The sequence below is a fragment of the Dipteris shenzhenensis genome, chromosome 33 (genome assembly GCF_047967505.1).
Source record: "Dipteris shenzhenensis isolate YYH24624 ecotype China chromosome 33, Dip_SZ_1.0, whole genome shotgun sequence".
Classification (NCBI taxonomy): domain Eukaryota; kingdom Viridiplantae; phylum Streptophyta; class Polypodiopsida; order Gleicheniales; family Dipteridaceae; genus Dipteris; species Dipteris shenzhenensis.
In genome coordinates, this window is record NC_141628.1 from 1,036,782 (window position 1) to 1,049,603 (window position 12,822).

The window sequence follows — 12,822 nt, forward strand, 5'->3', positions numbered from 1 at the left end:
ACGGAGAGGGGATTTAAAGATTGTCTTACTCTAAGAGTGGGGTTGTCCTTACATCATGGAAATAACGTGAGGGGATTTAAAGGTTTTCCTAATCTAAGGGTGATATTGTCCCATCGCCTTTGGCAAAATTTTCACCTTGTTCTATTGTTTTGTTCATGGAAAGGATGTCTACTATTAAGTATGAAAGAAACACCAAGAGCACAGCTCATGGTAGTTATACATCATGCAAACCAAACACCCAAAGAGGGCAAATAGGGCCCCCAGTCGATAGAATGCACGTATTAATCGATCTATTAAAAAAAAAGTTTATGGTGCAGGCGACGAGGGATTACAAAATTAACCTAACGCCTGGTCACAATTGAGGCAAAAATTAAGGGGATATTTTCGAGACATGATTAAGGTGAAGGGACGGGGTGGGATGGGAGGCCTGCAGAAGTCTCCGAAAGCCATAGGAGGCCAAACAGTCTAGAAGCGTTGAGGCTGGGGTCCAAAACAACGGGAGGAAGGCAGAGAGAGGAGCGCTGCTACCCAAAGGGAGGAAGGCAAAGAGGGAGCGGGAGAGAAGAGGGACGGAGGGGAGGGAGAGGGGAGACAAGAGGGAGCAAGGAGGAGAGAGGGATAGGCTAAGTGAAATGATGCCCTTCGAGCAACAATTAATCGGTAGAAGGAGCTATGAGGTTACATTAATGCATGTTCAATGCGACAAAAAGTGGAGGAGCGACTAATTAATTAATGTAAAAGTGAGAAGGAACGCTTAGGAACAAAGCCATAAAAAATCCAAGGATGAAATTGCCACCTCAACCCTATGGAGGACTTCGAGAAAAATGAGGAGCCACTCTACTCCATAAGGAAAACAGTCCTCTTGGTTGCTTCTGCCACCTCAATCCTCCTAGTAGAAGTTGCGCGGGAGGCCCCTATGTCTATCCATGTACTTGCCAACATGTGTAAAGGGTGAACCTGGGAGACATCCTAAGCCTTTGAACATCTTGTTGAAATATTCGCCAAAATCTCACAGGAAGTATCCAATGAGGCATGTGTAGGCTTGTGAGGAGAATCAGGAACATCAACCTAAGAGCATGACTTGGCCTTATGTCTTGAAACCAAAAAAGCCCAAGAAGAGTCATGCCTCCATAAAATATGTGAGGCCCTAAAAGAGAGCCAAGCCACCAAGCCCTAGGTCATGAAGAAGGGAGGAGGAACTAAAGTGCCCCTTCCAAATGGTCCTTACCTATCTATAGTCCCATAAACAATGTTGAATAAAAGGCAACGAGGACAAAAAATAGAGACTCTGCCAAACATGGACCTCCATTAGTTCAGTGCAATCCCTCCGTGGATAGAAAGCTAAAAGAAAAGAGTGATTTTTCTATTCCTAAGGGATTTCCAAAGTCTCTTCCAAAAGGATCTCCTTAAGTCATCAGTAATCTAAAAATTCTCCTAATCAAGATCCCTACAAGTCATCAAAATCTAACAATTCTCCCAATGAGGAGCTCTGGTGGGCTTCCAATCTCTAAGGCTAAGATCAAAGTTCTTGGCGTTACTAACCCTATATAGTGAAAGGAGAGGAGGCTCTTCTCTTATTGCCTTGCATCAATCCACTCCTACTCCCCAAGGTCCCTCTGCAAATACTTTATATATGGGGACACCTCCATAGAGCCAAATCCTCCTTGATCCCATGGGAATGTGATCTGGTTTAGGGTCTTGATACCATCTTAAAGCCAAAAAACACTGCTCCATAAGACCTAAAATCCTGACAAAATGAAAAGCAAATCCACAAGGATTGTTGGGATATCTCAAGGTGTATGCCTCAGGCACACCTTATGTTTCTATGTGTGAGTGCTAGAGGCACAGTTAGGTGCCCACAAGCACAGTTAGGTGGTGGAAAAGCCACATAGGATGATTGAGTGAATCTAGGAGCAGATTGAGGAGATGATTGTGGAGCTTTGAGGTCATCAGTGATGTCAGTGACCTTGTATGAGGTGCCTACTTAAGGACCTCTTTCTTCTTCATTCTATAAGCAAGTATTCTGATTTTGTGTCAACTCTACTCTTTCCTTTCAGTGTTCCAACATGGTATCAGAGCCCTTTGATCCCCCTTGAGCCCATTTCTGCCACATCATCATCTTCTTCTCCATTTTCCTCTTTCTTCCCAAAATCTTTGAGAGCTTGGTTCTCCATCTACAAACAGCCATTGCCCAAACCCTCTGAGCTGGAAACTCCTCTAGTATGGGCGAACTTCCACCTGCAAGCAATTGAAGAAAAAACGTCTGTGGTGGCTGCCATTCTCTAAACAGCGAATTTCTTCTGTTGCTCAATACTCCCTGCATACTCCGCCATTGCCTGAGCCCTCTTAGGAGTAGATGGGCGACCTCAAGACGAAGATTTTGAGCCATTTTTCAAGTCATTTGGTTCAGTAACGAGGGAGAAATCGTCAAAACTCAGTTTCAGCCTGTAGCAACTCTCCCGGGCAAAAGTGCGCACCATTTCGTCCAACCTCTGTGCTGGACCTTCTCTGGTATATGAGCTTTCTTTTGCTTCAGAAAGCCCTCTTTTCCTTGCTTTGAAGAGTGAGCTACAAGCCCTCCAAGTTCAGCTTTTCAGTTTTGACAGTTTTGGACAAGTTTTTGAAGATGATGCTACATAAAATGCTACTCTAGCATTTCTGGTTTTTTGAAGCTTTCAATAACTTCAGTACAAGTGTGGATTCAGTTTTGTTTTGACTTGCTAGACCTGGTTTTGATTGGAAAATGTTTATTTCATCCACTTCTATGAAGCATGTAAGAAGAAGCATCATTGTTTGAAAACTAGTCACTACTATTTGCTACAACAAGTGGCTATACTTTGGAAGTATTTCAGTTCTTTTTGCCTTGTAAGAGAGAAGACACTACCCAATACTTGGGTTAGAGCCTCTCATGGCTTGCTTATGCCAAATATGTGAAAAGCCAAAACATAAAGCAATGTCTTGTTATGCTACAAAGGATGAAAATGCCAACCTGACTTCCTTATTGAAGATTGCCAAAACAATGGTTGCCAAAAAGGAAGCAAATACAGAGATCTACACTCTCATGGCATTTTTATTTGACTCCAAGTACAAGAAAAAGATGAAGGTCAGACACCTAAGATATGCTTCTCTACACAACTATGGAGATGACAAGATAATTGTTCTCATGAAGGATATGACTTTCAGATCCACTTGTTCTATCATAGTACCATCTTATAAGGCACTAGACACTGCCCATGTGGTAAGACCTTGCCTTGACATGGATATTTTGCCTCCACAAGATGAGGCATCTCATGAAGATTATGCATTTTAAACTCATCTCTATGTATGCTCCAGATCACTCTTTTTATGTCAAGGTACTCAGCCTGGATAGTCCTCCAAAATGAATGAAAATAAACTATTGTGTGTTGTGTGTTTTGTAAACACCTCTGGTCACCTTATGATGTAGGCCATGTGTATGTTTTGTTCCATGGTACCTCTTGCAGACATTGTGTGCATGTACATGCAAGGGAGATAACCATTGGAAGGTCTGTTTGTATCCCTTTCTGTTTACCTTACACCCAAGGAAACCCTTGCTAGCATGAGAACCTAGCCATAGATTTATCCTTGACCACCATGAGATGGCATGAGAAACTATGAGACTAGATGTATCCTTGACATAGCTTGAGGCATTCCCTTGAGGGGGGGTTTGTTGGGATATCTCAAGGTGTATGCCTCAGGCACACCTTATGTTTCTATGTGTGAGTGCTAGAGGCACAGTTAGGTGCCCACAAGCACAGTTAGGTGGTGGAAAAGCCACATAGGATGATTGAGTGAATCTAGGAGCAGATTGAGGAGATGATTGTGGAGCTTTGAGGTCATCAGTGATGTCAGTGACCTTGTATGAGGTGCCTACTTAAGGACCTCTTTCTTCTTCATTCTATAAGCAAGTATTCTGATTTTGTGTCAACTCTACTCTTTCCTTTCAGTGTTCCAACAAGGATATCCCCATCTATAAACTTGGACAACCTGCCCCAAGAGTGAAGAACAAAGACCAAAGCATTCTTGTTTGACCGTTGTAGTCCTATGACTTGAATTGGGATACCTAGCCTTGTAAGGGCACCAAGCAAAGAGATAGCTCATTATGTCACTAGTATCAACCCAATCCAAGGGTATGGCTATATCAATCTCCTAAATTCTCCCTATAGTTCCTCTGAAGTGATTACTAGGTGGAGTTTATGATCATCTAGAAGGTTTTTGAAATCCCTCCAAGCTTCCATAGAGGAAGCGGGACCTCTCTCCCCTCTAGACCACTACATATAATGAGAAGTGCCAAGTGGTATGTCATGATCGTCAAGTATGCTTTCATTCCACATGAGAAGCTACCTATCATCTCTTCCTGAGAGGATGGGGAATTCTCCAAAGAGTACTCTTGAAGATGCCCCAAGCTTTCAGTATTAAATCCATAAGAGTAGCGAAGGGAGCCCTGAGATGGGTAAAATCAACCTAGTGCCACTCCCAAACCATGGAAGGCATAGAGGACTATATGAATCAAATTAAAAAGTCTTTCAAGGGTTTTTGTCTTGGCGAAATTCTCCCTAACCACCACCTTGCATAGGAAGGCCTTGCACTACAAGTTTAGATCAATGATATTAAGGTTTCCTGTGTGGGTAGGATCAAGGCCTCCCATGCCACCTTGGCTTCAATGTTTGCTCAACCATCTAGCCCACTCCGTAGAAAATTCCTTACTTGACCACAACCATAAGTTAACTAAACTCTAAAAAGGAGTTGCCTCTTTATGCCCTCCAACAGAGGAGCAAAGTTCTATGAAGGAGAGATGCCCATGGCAACCTAGTAACCAAAGTATCTGACAAAAACCCCTCTGAATCCAAGTGAAATTGAAACTAGTCTGCCAATCTAGATGTTCTCATTCCTAATCCAAAATCCATTGGATTTATTCCAATTGATATGTGCACCTGCTACAATGCAAAATAAAATCCAAAGCTACCCTAAAAGAAGTGAGATTCTATGAAGTGGCATCCAAAAAAGTAGCATTGTCATCGGCTAGCTCACTGTCCAAGATCTCATCATCCTATGGCATAGTCCAATGATGCCTACCTAGGATCTCAAGAAGATGCTCATTGTGTCATCCACAAATAAATATAGGAAGGGGCAAGAGGGCACCCCTAATAGATTGATCTAGAGATTTGAAACCCTATCCCCTCTGATAAGCGCTTCCTATGGGCTGATCTATACAACAAAGAAACCCCTCTGATCCAAGCATCTGAAAATCCAAAGCGTAGAAGGGTACCCTCTAAAAAACCCCAATATACTCTCTCCTAAGCTTTGTCAAAATCCAAGAGTAGAATGGCAAGCCTGTGGTCACTCTGCATAGCCCAATGCAAAGCCTTCCAAAATGAGAACATATTATAAATAGTGATTCAACCATGCACAAAGCCCATCTGCACATCATGGATGAAATCTAGAAGAATGGCTTGCAAATGTAAACTGGTCGCTTTAGTAAAAATGAAAGATTACCCTTCCAAACTCTATATTGGGCATCATCTCTGGCAAGTGTGTCACAATCTACTGAAAGAAGGGAGGCATAAAGGTTTGTAGCTATACAATAAGATAGCATCAAGATCTAATTGTAAAGCACCATCAGAGTCAATAAGCTAAGAAACAATTTCTCTACCATGTCTCAGGCCAAGAGGAGGTTAAATTTTTATTGACTCTTCCCCCATCTAAATCCAAAAGGACTTGCATGCATGAAAGGAATACTCTACTCTCTAATCTAACAAAACCTGTTGATGAGGCCTTGGTGTAGCAATATGCTCTTGAATCCAAGCACCTTGCAAGGCTTAGAAGATCTACTCAATGGTCAAAAGTAACTAAAAAGATAAACTATATAAAAGCACTTTTGCATTCATGGCCAAAGTGATGGAATTTGAAGAGTTGACCTTACTCCAAGAAGAATTGCAGTTCTAGAATGGCAACATACAATGGATGAAGAGTACAATACTCTTATCAAGAACCATACTTGGAATTTGACAAACCTCCCTATGGAGAAAAAGCACATATCTTGCAAATGGGATTACAAAGTCAAGCTAAACTTAGATAAAGAAGTTGACAAGTACAAAGCCATGTTGGTTGCCAAGGAATATGCCCCTGAGTATTGAATAGATTATGAAGAGTCTTTTGCACCAATTTTTGCAAAGATTTCTAGCATCAAGATGTCCACAGCTCTTGCTCCACCTGATTGGACCATATGTTAGATGGATGTGAAGAATGCCTTTATGGACTTCAAGATTATAAAATTACATGACACAGACTCCAAGATATGGTGTTAGTGGTATGGAAAATAAGGTTTGTAAGCTACAAAAATCTCTTTATGGTTTGAATAGGCACCTCATGTGTTGAATGCAAGATTCTTGCATCTAGCCTTCAACCAAGATGAAAATCTGTCACTCTACATCAAGAAGACTACAAAAGACATCCTTCTTATAGTTCTTTATGTTGATGATTTGTTCATCAGTAGTTTCAATGGACACAACATCTAAGAAGCAAAAGGCTAGCTCACTTTAGAGTTTGGCATGGACATACGAGAACTCCAAGAGTTTCTTGTGATAGATATATGGAGGAATGATACATGCATCTCTCAGGGCAAGTATACACAAAGGGTACTTAAGCAAGTTCATCTACTTGGCTGCAAGCCACTTCTAACTCCTATAGAAAGCAACATCAAATTGCAGCCCTTGGGTCCTCATCAATATCAACAACTAATTGGCATTTTTATGTAATTTGAAAATCATGAAGCATGACATCCCTTACTAGGTTGGTGTGCTCAGGTAGCTGAAGTGAAAACCCAAGAAGACAAACATCATCATAGTGAAGAGAGTACTTAGATACCTAAATGAATAACAAATTATTGATTGCAATATGCCAAGCCATTTGGCTTACACTTCTAGGTTGGTGTGCTCAGGTAGCTGAAGTGAAAACCCAAGAAGACAAACATCATCATAGTGAAGAGAGTACTTAGATACCTAAATGAATAACAAATTATTGATTGCAATATGCCAAGCCATTTGGCTTACACTTCTATGGATACACTGATACCAATTGGGTAGATAGTGAAAATGATAGAGGATGGAGCAGTGAATACAATGTAAGCTTGGCTTTATATCTTCATCATGGCAAAGCATGAAGCAACCAATAGTAGCCTTGTCTTCCACTAAAGTAAAGTTACAAAGAATCCACCAAGGAGCCTGAACACCCCAACCTTCCTCTTACATCACCTCCCACCTCAGAATGATGATACTATGGAAAATCTAGAGTTCGAATTTCAGAACAAACTAGTTTTGTTCCAAGGTTCAATAAATCTCCCAATCTAACAAGAAAGGGGACATTTTAGAAAAAAAAATCTCAAGCATCACCCTAGAAACCTCAAACACAAAGATATCCTCTTCTAAAAAAAAGAGAATACCATATTAGGAAAAGTGGGAATATCCTAAGAGCCACTTTTTTTGAAACTCACAATTTTGGTCCAAAAAAAGAGCAATTTTGAAACAAATAGATACATGGCATGAATTCAACGTACTTCATTCATGAGAGTACATATCGAAGCTAGTATGACCATTAGGTACAACGTATTCCCAATAAGCCATGGAAGATTTGGCTTCAAATCCTGTATCATTGCTTCCATTTTCAATTTTAATATACTAAAATTCACTTGTATTTGCTTGTTTTGTACATATTGCATTGTAGATATTGCTTGGATACTCTTAGTGTTTTATTTTGGGCAAGGAAAAAGGAAACTTAGATTGCTTTGGATGCCATAAGGACAAGCCATTTCATTATACAAGAGCATGAATTCTTTCAACAGGTCATTGTAAGACAATTGTCTCACCTTATGATCAATACCACCAACTTTGATTGTACAATATGCATCCAAGTATTGCATGTACATTCGACATGCAAACTCCAATCTACTGATCCTAGCATAATGCTCAACCAAATGAAGAACATGAGATGCACACATAACTAGGATCCCAAGCCAGAATCTGAAACAACTGTGGCCGCTACTAGCAAGGAGTAGCGTACGTGGTCCTCTGTTAATAAATTCCAAGATGGAGATGTGGAATCCTCTACTCCAAGAGCTTCTAGCTGTGTAGGCAGATCAAGAATGACAAAATCTACAGCCCAAGCAACACTCTTACCATTTCTTGTTTTTCTTTCACCTCCAAGACCCACAAAGTATTCCTTCATGTCTATATAGGCTTGTGTGAAGTTTGAGACAGACAATTGCTTCCCAAACTCGACATAATCATAGCACCAAACCTTGCAATGTGAAGCATCACATGTGCCACTCCGATTCAAAGTTAGAGAGGTCAATGGAATGTGCAAAAGGCGGACAGACCTATCTTTCCATTTACATCCTTTCAAAATGGGTGTAGACTGTAGTACCTGCACATCTGTACCCACACCACATATATAAAGACACAAATTGATAACAACATATGTTACACAAACAAATAACAGCTTTAAAAAAATCAAGAGAACTTACCATTATTAGTACTAGGATTTTTTGGTGGCCTACCACCCTTCTTTAGTTCCATACTTGAATCCTTGTCCTTTTTAGTCATCTTCTCAAGTGTTTTTTGAACCTCAATGACTGCATCATCCTCATGGACTGAATTTGAGCTTGATGAACCCATCTCTCCCTTTTTATGTTGTGTGTATAGCTCTACCTCCTCCTCGATGCAACATCCTTTTTTCATATCGAGCCACCATGGGCAATTCTTTCTCTCCCACTCAGAGAGCACTTGTTGCCCTTCTTTTTCTATCATGTTTGGAGAGTACATACAGAATTTTAAGTCCTGAATTTTTGTCCATATTTGACATATGGGCAACAATTTTTCAATCTTACCAATAGCTTTTAAGGATTGCAAGAATCTGCATACAATAAGAGTCTTAGTACAAAAGTGAAATACTTAAGGATGGATTTTTAATTGAAAAGGAAAAAACATGTATTGCTTACCTAAATACCAATCGTCAAGATGCCCTTGTCATCTCCATTTGTCATGTTGCAACTATAGCAACAGTCATTAAATCCTTTAAATCTTCATAAAGTTCAAGTCTGTTCATTGCTTGTATTTCCCCAAAATACTCTCTCAACGTAGGATCTTGAGGAAGCACAAAGCTAGCTTGTTGACTAACAACCAAGACCTGAGAGAGTAACCTCTCAGATTCACAAAGCAACTGATCCATCCATGCCTCTTTCGCCATCCACTTTATGAATTCTCTATCAGCTTTTGGCATCCCATAACTTGTTCTCAAATTTGAATCTGACCTTAAGATTCTGAGGGTTGCTAGTTGTGTCTCCTTTGAGACTTTTGCAATGGAGATGTTATACAACTTTTCCAATGTGACAATGGATGATTTATCATCAAATGGGAGGCTCCACAAGATATTAAACCAATCTTCACCATTTGTTGGTTTGACAATAGACAGAATCTACATATAAACAATACATGCAATCATCACACTTAACTGTATTTTTTAATCATACAATACATGCATATCCCATACCTTGATCATTTTCTAAACAAACATCATATGATCAATCTCAAAAAACACTTGAACACTTTAAAAAATCAACTTTATGTTAAGAATCATTAAATTAACCATACCTTGATCATTTTTTGACCATACTTGAGATTCACATCCTTTCGAATACTTTTAAGTGCTTTCTCCATATCAGCAACACTCAAATTTGGCTGAAGTTCCTTTAGCTTTGCCTCATAATCTTGCTTGTATAGTGGCTAAAATATATTCCAAAGAAATGAATGAGTACAATGAATTAGTTAGTTCTAATTCAAAAGACATCCATGACATGGTATGAAACTTACTGCAAATACCATTCTCCCTAGCATCAGAGATGTCAAAGGATACCAAGTACTTGATCCTTTATTGCTTTCATTTGCCCTATGCTTTTCAAGTGTCTTTTTTTCTTCCTCAAAAAAAAGTGATAAGTACTCATTCTCATCACATGAACACATTGTCTTCGTGTTGTACAAATAATCCTTGAGATTTGTTTTAGTAATTGCTGTTTCATTAAGGCTGAAAAATAAAAAATATGGGATGCGTCAATTTTACGAGCAAAAACCTATGAGCAGGTTTATCCGAGCGTGTTTTTCAAGAGATTTTTCAAAATGTTTTTCTTTAGGAAACATGGTTTTTACACTTTTATTTTCACTAGAACTAGATCTCTTTATCATAAAAATATACAGACTAGTCACTCATTCATTTTTACATAACATAATTTTCTTATTTAGAGACATCCCTTTGTACCCCTGTTATTACCTTAAAAAAGTGTTGATTCCTTTAAGAAACATTCCTCATAATCACTCTCAATATTGTAATAATACTATGCATATATAATTACTTATTAACACATTTATATCATATGGCAATATCTTTTTAGTGTTTTTATAGCATATTTATGGACATGTTTCTAAAGAAGTTTAAATTACTATAAATAAGTATTAACTTGGGCTTATATATCACTCTCATAAAATACATGTAATATTTAATACTATATATGAAAGATTTTCCAAAATATAACTCCACAGATGTGCTCAAATGGGGTGTTCCGATCAATTTGAGTGGTTGAATGACTATATTTGGACATTGGATATGAAAGTTATGTCACTTTTAAAAGTGCTGTCCAAGGTAGTTTCGCCAGCGAAACTACCTTGGGAGACTTGCTTCAAAGGGGTTTCGCTGGCGAAACTACCTAGATGGCTTGCTTCAATGAGTTTTTTTTGAAGAAACTCTTTCATGAAGATAGGTTGAGAGAGGGTTTTCAATGTCACCCCCTATTAAGTAAAAGTTGTAAGCAGGATCATAAGGGAATTTTCATAGAGAAGTCTACTCTACATGTGGGTTTCTTCAAAATCCATCCCATTATTCTCTCACCATTCCTACAGATTCACCTAAAGATTTTTGTATAAAATAGGCATTGCTATAATACTTTGCATATTTCTAATTGAAACTATGTTTTCTTCTGATCGATTTTTGCCATATTTATGCATAGTTGGAAGCTTTTTTTTTCCTTCGCTCGGACGCTCGGAAGATTTCGCTCAGAAAATGCTCGTCCCCAAAAATATGTAGCTTCAAACATATTAAGAATTGTTCACAAAACCCTTAAAAGCTCGAAAAAAGGTAACACATATAAGCAAGAACTCGCACTTACAGATTGAACTTTTGAAGAGCAGCTATTAGCTTCATCTTTGTTTCTTTCTCTGGAGTAATAAAACTTGCTAAAACTCGAATACGCCATGCCTTTGATGTCTTGAATTTCTCTTCAATTAGAGACATCCATGCAACAGTACGGTGATTCCCCTCCCACACAAAAAACATCTTTCGAGACAAAAATGACCAATCAGCATCATCAACAATCTGTGCCTCAAATTTTGCATTTACATTCCTTCAACAAGAATCCCATGATTGTTCAATTTCATCTGTCACCTCTTGTGAAACACCATCCGGAAGTGTTGTAGATAAAATAAGCATTCCTTTCTATTGAATATATTTTTCTACCTCTAGAGCTTGCTTTAGGCTATCCACATTAGTTCGTAGGCCTCTCACTCTTGTGTTTACAACACAACGACATAATGGGATCAAGGGAGCAATCTTTCCAGGATTGATTGCAAGAGATTCAATAACATCCTTCCCCTGGCCAATATCAAGTGCAACAGGAAACTCTTGCTCAAACTCCTCATCTAGTTGTTTATCCTCTTTCTTTCTCTTCTTAGAAGATTCCTCCACAATTATAGTAGTGTCTTCAAAGTCTTCCATCTCCTTATCCTCTTCAACTCCAATTTCAACCTCTTTTTGAATCTCTAAATTTGGTGTAGATTCCACTTGCAAACTTCTCTTGCTACTTGTCCTTCCACCTCTCCTGCCTCCTCATTCTCCTCTTCCACCTCTCCCCCTCCTCTCAGAAGTTTTTATTTTTACCATCCTACCAATGTGACAAAAATGCATTTAAAAAAAGAAGTCATCGCATGGCATAGAATAGACTTACAAGGTCAATTAAGTCCCAGCATTACTTCAATAGCATACAAAGAAAGCCCAAGAGGCTTCAAAATAGAAAATACCTGAAGGTTGATCGTGATGCTGCTACTTGATGAGATGATGGGGCTTGAGGAGACTAGTTGGACAATAAAAGCATACAAGGAAAAGTTATTAAGCATACAAGAACAAGTTATTAACCACAAAAGCGTACAATATCTCGAATATACTGTGTTGTGTCTCCTAAGGCCTCCTTGTCTCCTTGCCTTATTTTTGGGCTCTCATGAAAATTAAAGGCAAAGCACACCAGACTCATTTCGAGCATAACATATGGCTGCAACAGACAAGCTGCACAACAAACGGATAGAAAATTGAAAATCGGGCTACAACATTGAGCGAGCGAGCTAGAGTACCGCGAAGGCTCTCATAGGCTCATCATGCACCAACTTGATTGAGCCTCATGAGTAGCTACAATATGAACATGCAATGTGGGGGACTGGTCAGGGAATGCTTTTGGTGGTGGTCTTGGACTGGTTAGGGAATGCTTTCGGTGGTGGTCTTCCTCGCGTACTTGGAGATTGTTCCAATTTGGCCATTCTCAACCTAGCCAGCAACACCCTATCAGGGACATTGCTAGCAGTCCTCAGTAAACTGCCATCCCTCTGCGTCCTCATGATGCAAAACAACTCCCTAACTAGACACATAGCTTTCAATTTTTCTCCGCTGTTCTAAGTGCTTCATCTTTCCGACAATCAATTCTCAGGAAGTCTT

At 39.3% G+C, this 12,822-nt stretch overlaps 1 protein-coding gene and 1 pseudogene across 1 annotated transcript in view; both read right to left on the minus strand.

Annotated features, from left to right (window-relative positions):
* Positions 1-82, minus strand: part of LOC147879516 (UDP-Glycosyltransferase superfamily protein) — a 57,716-nt gene extending 57,634 nt beyond the window's left edge. The window contains exon 1 of the mRNA XM_087371585.1: positions 30-82. The gene's annotated coding sequence lies outside the window, so the exon portion shown is untranslated. The remainder of the gene's footprint in view (positions 1-29) is intronic.
* Positions 83-11,226: 11,144 nt separating this feature from the next.
* On the minus strand, positions 11,227-12,000 carry LOC147879517 (uncharacterized; annotated as a pseudogene).
* Between the last annotated feature and the right edge of the window lie 822 nt (positions 12,001-12,822).